This window comes from Arachis ipaensis, chromosome B3, assembly GCF_059453495.1.
Source record: "Arachis ipaensis isolate K30076 ecotype BB chromosome B3, ASM5945349v1, whole genome shotgun sequence".
In the NCBI taxonomy this organism is placed as follows: domain Eukaryota; kingdom Viridiplantae; phylum Streptophyta; class Magnoliopsida; order Fabales; family Fabaceae; genus Arachis; species Arachis ipaensis.
This window is the reverse complement of record NC_142438.1, coordinates 88,535,018-88,543,362: the sequence shown is the minus strand read 5'-3', so window position 1 is coordinate 88,543,362 and position 8,345 is coordinate 88,535,018. Positions and strand designations below refer to the sequence as shown.

The 8,345-nt window shown below is 37.3% G+C and overlaps 1 non-coding gene across 1 annotated transcript; it reads right to left on the bottom strand.

Annotated features, from left to right (window-relative positions):
- Positions 1-7,006: 7,006 nt before the first annotated feature.
- On the bottom strand, positions 7,007-7,114 carry LOC148571496 (small nucleolar RNA R71). The gene has a single exon (XR_015908900.1). It is a non-coding gene; the product is annotated as a small nucleolar RNA R71 (small nucleolar RNA).
- Positions 7,115-8,345: the final 1,231 nt, after the last annotated feature.

Below are 8,345 nucleotides of genomic sequence, written 5' to 3'. Positions count from 1 at the left end.
CAGTCTGTCTACCAATTCTGGCATTTAACGCCAGCTAGACACCCTTTTCTGGCGTTAACACCAGTCTGTCTGCCAATTCTGGCGTTTAATGCCGAGAATGCTGCCAGACTGGGGGTTAAATGCCCATTCTGCTATCTTTACTAGCATTTAAACGCTAGTAAGCCTGTCCTCCATGGTGTGCTATTTTTGATGTTGTGTTTTATTCCGCTTTAATTCTGCAGCTGTTTTTATGACTCCACATGATCATCAACCTAAAGAAAACATAAAATAACAATGGAAAATGAAATGAAAAAGTAAATAACATAGATAAATAAGATTGGGTTACCTCCCAATAAGCGCTTCTTTACTGTCAATAGCTTGAAATTACTGAACTTTAATCTAGTCTCAGTCTTGAGCATTCTTGTTCAACATTGTCTTCAAGATAATGCTTGACTCTCTGTCCATTAACAATGAACTTTTTGTCAGAGTCAATATCCTGAAGCTCTACATATCCATATGGTGACACACTTGTAATCACATATGGTCCCTTCCACCGGGATTTCAATTTCCCTAGGAATAATCTGATCTTAGAGTTTAACAGCAGAACCTTCTGTCCTGGCTCAAAGACTCTAGATGACAGCTTTTTGTCATGCCACCTTTTTGCTTTCTCCTTGTAAATTTTAGCATTTTCGAAAGCATTGAGTCTGAACTCCTCCAGCTCTTTTCTCTCCAGCTACCTTAGCATCAAGGTTTAGGAATCTGGTTGCCTAATAGGCCTTGTGTTCCAGTTCCACTAGCAGATGATAGGCTTTTCCATACACAAGCTGGTATGGAGAGGTCTCTATAGGTGTCTTGAATGCGGTTCTGTATGCCCACAGAGCATCATCCAGACTTCTTACCCAATCCCTTCTATGGGTACTTACAGTCCGTTCCAGAATTTGTTTTAGTTCTCTATTTGAGACTTCAACCTGTCCATTTGTCTGTGGATGATATGGAGTTCCACTTTGTGGTTAATTCCATATCGAATCAGAGCAGAGTCAAGCTGTTTATTGCAAAAATGAGTGCCTCTGTTACTAATCAGTACCCTAGGGACACCGAACCTGCTGAAGATATGCTTCTGGAGGAACTTCATCACTGTCCTAGTATCATTAGTTGGTGTTGCAATTGCCTCTACCCATTTAGATACATAGTCTACTGCCACCAGAATATAAGTGTTTGAATATGATGGTGGGAAAGGCTCCATGAAGTCAATACCCCATACATCAAACAACTCAATCTCTAAGATCCCTTGCTAAGGCATGGCATAACTGTGAGGCAGATTACCAACTCTCTGGAAACTGTCACAGTTACGTACAAACTCTCGGGAGTCTCTATAGAGAGTAGGCCAGTAGAAGCCACATTGGAGAACCTTTGTGGTTGTTCGCTCACCTCCGAAATGTTCTCCATATTGTGATCCATGGCAATGCCATAGGATCTTCTGTGCCTCTTCTCTAGGCACACATCTACGGATTATTCCGTCTGCACATCTCTTAAAGAGATATGGTTCATCCCACAAGTAGTACTTTGCATCAGAAACTAATTTTTTTGTTTGCTGCTTACTGTACTCTTTGGGTATGAATCTCACAGCTTTATAGTTTACAATGTCTGCAAACCACGGTACTTCATGAATGGCAAAGAGTTGCTCATCCGGAAAGGCTTCAGAGATCTTAGTAGGAGGGTGGGACTCTCCTGCTACTGGTTCTATTCGGGACAGGTGATCCGCTACATGGTTCTCTGTCTCTTTTCTATCTCTTATTTCTATATCAAACTCTTGTAGAAGCAACACCCATCTTATGAGTCTGGGTTTTGGATCCTGCTTTGTGAGGAGATATTTTAGAGCAGCATGGTCAGTGTACACAATCACTTTTGATCCTACTAAATAAGATCTGAACTTGTCAATGGCATAAACCACTGCAAGCAACTCTTTTTCTGTGGTTGTGTAATTTTTCTGCACGTCATTTAAAATACGGCTAGCATAATAAATGACATGCAGAAGCTTTTCATGCCTCTGTCCCAATACTGCACCAATGGCATGGTCACTAGCATCACACATTAGTTCGAATGATAATGTCCAGTCTGGTGTAGAAATGATTGGTGCTGTGACTAGCTTAGCTTTTAGAGTCTCAAAGGCCTGCAAATACTCTGTGTCAAAGACAAATGGTGCATCAGCGGCTAGCAGATTGCTCAGAGATTTTGTAATTTTTGAAAAATCCTTTATAGACCTCCTATAGAATCCTGCATGCCCCAGAAAGCTTCTGATTTCCTTAACATTGGCAGGTGGTGGTAATTTTTCAATTACCTCTACCTTAGCTTGATCCACCTCCATTCCCTTGTTTGAAATTCTGTGCCCAAGGACAATTTCTTCAGTCACCATAAAGTGACATTTCTCCTAGTTTAAAACCAGGTTAGTCTCTTGGCACCTTTTCAGAATAAGTGTTAGATGGTCAAGACAGGAGCTGAATGAGTCTCCAAATACTGAGAAGTCATCCATGAAGACTTCTAGAAATTTTTCTACCATATTAGAGAAGATAGAGAGCATGCACCTCTGAAAGGTTGTAGGTGTATTGCATAGACCAAATGGCATCCTTCTGTAGGCAAATACTCTAGATGGACATGTGAATGCTGTTTTCCCTTGTTCCTGAGGATCTACTGCAATTTGGTTGTAACTTGAATAGCCATCCAAAAAGTAGTAGTATTCATGACCTGCTAGTCTCTCTAGCATCTAGTTTATGAATGGTAAAGGAAAATGATCCTTTCTGGTGGCTGTATTGAGCCTTCTGTAGTCAATACACATACGCCACCCTGTAACTGTTCTTGTGGGAACCAGTTCATTCTTTTCATTATGAATGATGAGCGGATAATTTATACGCTTTTTGGCATTATTTTTACATATTTTTTAGTATGATTTAGTTAGTTTTTAGTATATTTTTATTAGTTTTTAATTAATAATCACATTTCTAGACTTTACTATAAGTTCGTGTGTTTTTCTGTGATTTTAGGTATTTTCTGGCTGAAATTGAGGGACTTGAGCAAAAACCAGATTCAGAGGTTGAAGAATGACTGCAGATGCTGTTGGATTCTGACCTCCCTGCTCTCAATTGCGTTGGAAAGTAGACATCCAGGGCATTCCAGCAATATATAATAGTCCATACTTTGCTCGAGTTTAGATGACGCAAACTGGCGTTCAACGCCAACTTTCTGCCCTATTCTGGAGTTAAACGCCAGAAACAGGTTGCAAAGTGGAGTTAAACGCCAGAAACAGGTTACAAACTGGCGTTCAACTCCTGGAGAAGCCTCTACACGTGTAAAGCTCAATGCTCAGCCTAAGCACAGACCAAGTGGGCCCCGAAAGTGGATTTCTGCATCATTTACTTATTTCTGTAACCCTAGTAACTAGATTAGTATAAATAGAACTTTTTACTATTGTATTCAGAGTCTTTGAATTTGATCTTTGATCAGTTTTATGCTATCTTAGACCTTTATGGGGGCTGGCCATTCGGCCATTCCTGGACCATTATCACTTATGTATTTTCAACGGTAGAGTTTCTACACAACATTGATTAAGGTGTGGAGCTCTGCTGTTCCTCGAGTATTAATGCAAAGTATTATTGTTTTTCTATTCAATTCAAGCTTATTCCTATTCTAAGATATTCATTCGCACCCAAGAACATGATGAATGTGATGATTATGTGACGCTCATCACCATTCTCACTTATGAACACGTGCCTGACAACCACTTCCGTTCTACATGAAGATGAGATAGAATGAGTATCTCTTAGATATCTAATACAAGGGACCAAGTCCGAGATATTAGAGTCTTCGTGGTATAAGTTAGAACCCATGGACGGCCATTCCTGAGATCTGAAAAGTCTAAACTTTGTCTGTGGTATTCCGAGTAGGATCTGGGAAGGGATGGCTGTGACGAGCTTCAAACTCACGAGTGCTGGGCGTAGTGACAGACACAAAAGGATAGTAAATCCTATTCCAGTATGATCGAGAACCGACAGATGATTAGCCATGCAGTGACAGCGCATTGGACCATTTTCACAGAGAGGACGGGATGTAGCCATTGACAACGGTGATGCCCAACATACAACTTGCCATGGAAAGGAGTAGGAATGATTGGATGAAGACAGCAGGAAAGCAGAGGTTCAGGAGGAACGAAAGCATCTCTATACGCTTATCTGAAATTCTCACCAATGAATTACATAAGTATCTCTATCCTAGTTTATATTTTAATTATGTTTTAATTATCAATTCACCATAACCATTTGAATCCGCCTGACTGAGATTTACAAGGTGACCATAGCTTGCTTCAAGCCGACAATCTCCGTGGGATCGACCCTTACTCACGTAAGGTTTATTACTTGGACGACCCAGTGCACTTGCTGGTTAGTTGTGCGAAGTTGTGACAAAGTGTGATTCACGTTTGAGAGCACCAAGTCTTTGGCGCCATTGTTGATGATCACAATTTCGTGCACCAAGTTTTTGGCGCCGTTGTCGGGGATTGTTCGAGTTTGGACAACTGACGGTTCATCTTGTTGCTCAGATTAGGTAATTTTATTTTAATTTTAACCTTTTTTGTTTTTACTCTTTTATTTTCAAAAAATTTCAAAAAAAAATATAATAATAATAATAAAAATAAATATTTTCAAAAATATATTTTTCTTCAGAATTGAATTCTAGTGTTTCATGATGATTTGTTGAATCCTGGCTGGCTGTAAGCCATGTCTAATCTTTTGGACCGGGGTTTCAACTTATCATCACAAGAGCTTGTTGATATTCACCCATTTGGCAGTTACACATATAGTTGTTGTATACATGGGAGGTAGGCAATATCTGCTGAAGCTTGGCTGGCCATTGGCCATGTCTAGTGTTTTGGACCGGAGCTTTCACTGAAAGCTTGGCTGGCTAGTAAGCCATGTCTAATTCCTGGACCGGAGCTTTAGACTAACATTGCAAGATTCCTAGAATTCCTATTAAAAATTTTGAAATCCTTATTTTCCTTTTCAAAAGAATTTTCGAAAAATCCAAAAAAATTAATAAAATCATAAAAACCAAAAATATTTTGTGTTTCTTGTTTAAGTCCTGTGTCAATTTTTAAGTTTGGTGTCAATTGCATGTTTTTATAATTTTCTTTAATTTTCAAAAATTCATCATATGTTCTTCATGATCTTCAAGTTGTTCTTGATGAATTTATTTGTTTGATCTTTGCATTTTTATGTTTTATGTCTTTTCTTATTTTTCAAATACATTTTTAATCTGTTAGTGTCCATACATGAAAAATTTCTAAGTTTGGTGTCTTGCATGTGTTTCTTTTCTTATAAATTTTTCAAAAATAAGTTCTTGGTGTTCATCTTGACATTCAAAGTATTCTTGGTGTTCATCTAGACATTCATAGTGTTCTTGCATGCATCATTTGTTTTGATCCAAAATTTTCATGCATTGAGTCTTTTTGATGTTTTTCTCTCTCTTTATTAAAAATTCAAAAAAATAAAAAAATTATCTTTCCCTTTTTCACTCATAAATTTTCGAAAATTTGAGTTGACTTTTTCAAAACTTTTTAAAATTTAGTTGTTTCTTATGAGTCAAGTCAAATTTTCAATTTAAAAATTCTATCTTTTTCAAATCTTTTTCAAAAATCAAATCTTTTTCAATTTTCTTCTTAATATTTTCGAAAATTTCAAAATTGATTTTTCAAAAATCTTTTTCTTATTTTCATTTCATATTTTCAAAATTAATGCTAACAATTAATGTGATTGATTCAAAAATTTTAAGTTTGTTACTTGCTTAGTAAGAAAGGTTCAATCTTTAAATTTTAAAATCCTATCTTTTTGTTTCTTGTTAGTCAAGTAATCAACTTTAATTTCAAAATCAAATCTTTTTTAATTTCTTTTTCAAATCTTTTTCAAAACAAGTTTTGATCACATCTTTTTCAAAATTAATTTCAAAATCTTTTCTAACTTATTTTCTAGCTTCTTATCTTTTCAAAATTGATTTTCAAATCATTTTCAATTAATCTTATCTTTTTGTTTGATTCATATCTTTTTCAAAACTACCTAACTAACTCCCTCTTTCTAATTTTCGAAAATCCATTTCCTCTTTTTCAAAATTTCTTTTTAATTAACTAATTGTTTTGAATCTTAATTTAATTTAATTTCAATTTTCATTTTTTTTATTTTCGAATTTCAACTTTAATTTTAAATTAAAAACAAAAATACTTTTATTTTAATTTTGTTTAATTTTCAAATTCTCTCATCTCTCATCCCCTTCTGTTTATTTATTCATCTACTAACACCCCTCTTTCACTCAAGAATTCGAACCTATTCCTCTCCCTTGTGTTTGGATTCTTATCTTTTCCTTCTTCTATTCTTATCTTCTTCTACTCACATAAAAGAATCTCTATACTGTGACATAGAGGATTCCATATTTTCTTTTCTGTTTTCTTCTTTTTCATATGAGCAGGAACTAGGATAAGAACATTCTTGTTGAAGCTGATCCTGAACCTGAAAGGACTCTGAAGAGGAAGCTAAGGGAAGCCAAAGCACAACTCTCTGGAGAAAATCTTACAGAAATTTTCGAAAAAGAAGGAGACATGGCCGAAAATAATAACAATGCAAGGAAGATACTTGGTGACTTTACTGCACCAAATTCCAATTTACATGGAAGAAGCATCTCAATCCCTGCCATTGGAGCAAACAATTTTGAGCTAAAGCCTCAATTAGTTTCTCTGATGCAACAGAACTGCAAGTTTCATGGACTTCCATCAGAAGATTTTTTTCAGTTCTTAACTGAATTCTTGCAGATCTGTAATACTGTTAAGACCAATGGGGTTAACTCTGAGGTCTACAGGCTTATGCTTTTTCCGTTCGCTGTAAGAGACAGAGCTAGAATATGGTTGGACTATCAACCTAAAGATAGCCTGAACTCTTGGGATAAGCTGGTCACGGCTTTCTTAGCCAAGTTCTTTCCTCCTCAAAAGCTTAGCAAGCTTAGAGTGGATATTCAAACCTTCAGAGAAAAAGATAGTGAATCCCTCTATGAAGCTTGGGAGAGATATAAGCAACTGACCAAAAAGTGTCCTTCTGACATGCTTTCAGAATGGACTATCCTGGATATATTCTATGATGGTCTGTCTGAGTTATCAAAGATGTCATTGGACCATTCTGCAGGTGGATCTATTCACCTAAAGAAAATGCCTGCAGAAGCTCAGGAACTCATTGACATGGTTGCAAATAACCAGTTCATGTACACTTCTGAAAGGAATCCTGTGAGTAATGGGACACCTCAGAGGAAGGGAGTTCTTGAAATTGATACTCTGAATGCCATATTGGCTCAGAATAAAATATTGACTCAGCAAGTCAATATGATCTCTCAGAGTCTAAATGGATTGAAGGAATCAGCCAACAGTACTATAGAAGTATCTTCTGAAGAAGAAGCTTATGATCCTGAGAACCCTGTAATAGTAGAGGTGAATTACATGGGTGAACCCTATGGAAACACCTATAATCCCTCATGGAGAAATCATCCAAATTTCTCATGGAAGGATCAACAAAAGCCTCAACAAGGCTTTAATAATGGTGGAATAAACAGGTTTAGCAATAGCAAGCCTTTTCCATCATCCACTCAGCAACAGACAGAGAATTCTGAGCAGAATCCATCTAGCTTAGCAAATATAGTCTCTGATCTATCTAAGGCCACTCTAAGTTTCATTAATAAAACAAGGTCCTCCATTAGAAATTTGGAGGCACAAGTGGGCCAGGTGAGTAAAAGGGCCACTGAAACTCCTCCTAGTACTCTCCCAAGCAATACAGAAGAAAACCCAAAGAGAGAGTGTAAGGCCATTGATTTGACCATCATGGCCGAACCTACAAGGGAGGAGGAGGACGTGAATCCTAGTGAGGAAGACCTCCTGGGACGCTCAGTGACCAATAAGGAGTTTCTCTTTGAGGAACCAAGGGAGTCTGAGGCTCATCTAGAGACCATAGAGATTCCATTGAACCTCCTTCTGCCCTTCATGAGCTCTGATGAGTATTCTTCTTCTGAAGAGAATGAAGACGTTACTGAAGAGCAAGTTGCTAAGTACCTTGGTGCAATCATGAAGCTGAATGCCAAATTATTTGGTAATGAGACTTGGGAAGATAAACCTCCCTTGCTCACCAATGAACTAAATGCATTGGATAGGCAGAAATTACCTCAAAAAAAATAGGATCCTGGTAAATTCCTAATTTCCTGTAACATAGGAACCATGACCTTTGAGAAGGCTCTGTGTGACCTGGGGTCAGGAATAAACTTAATACCACTCTCTGTAATGGAGAAACTTGGGA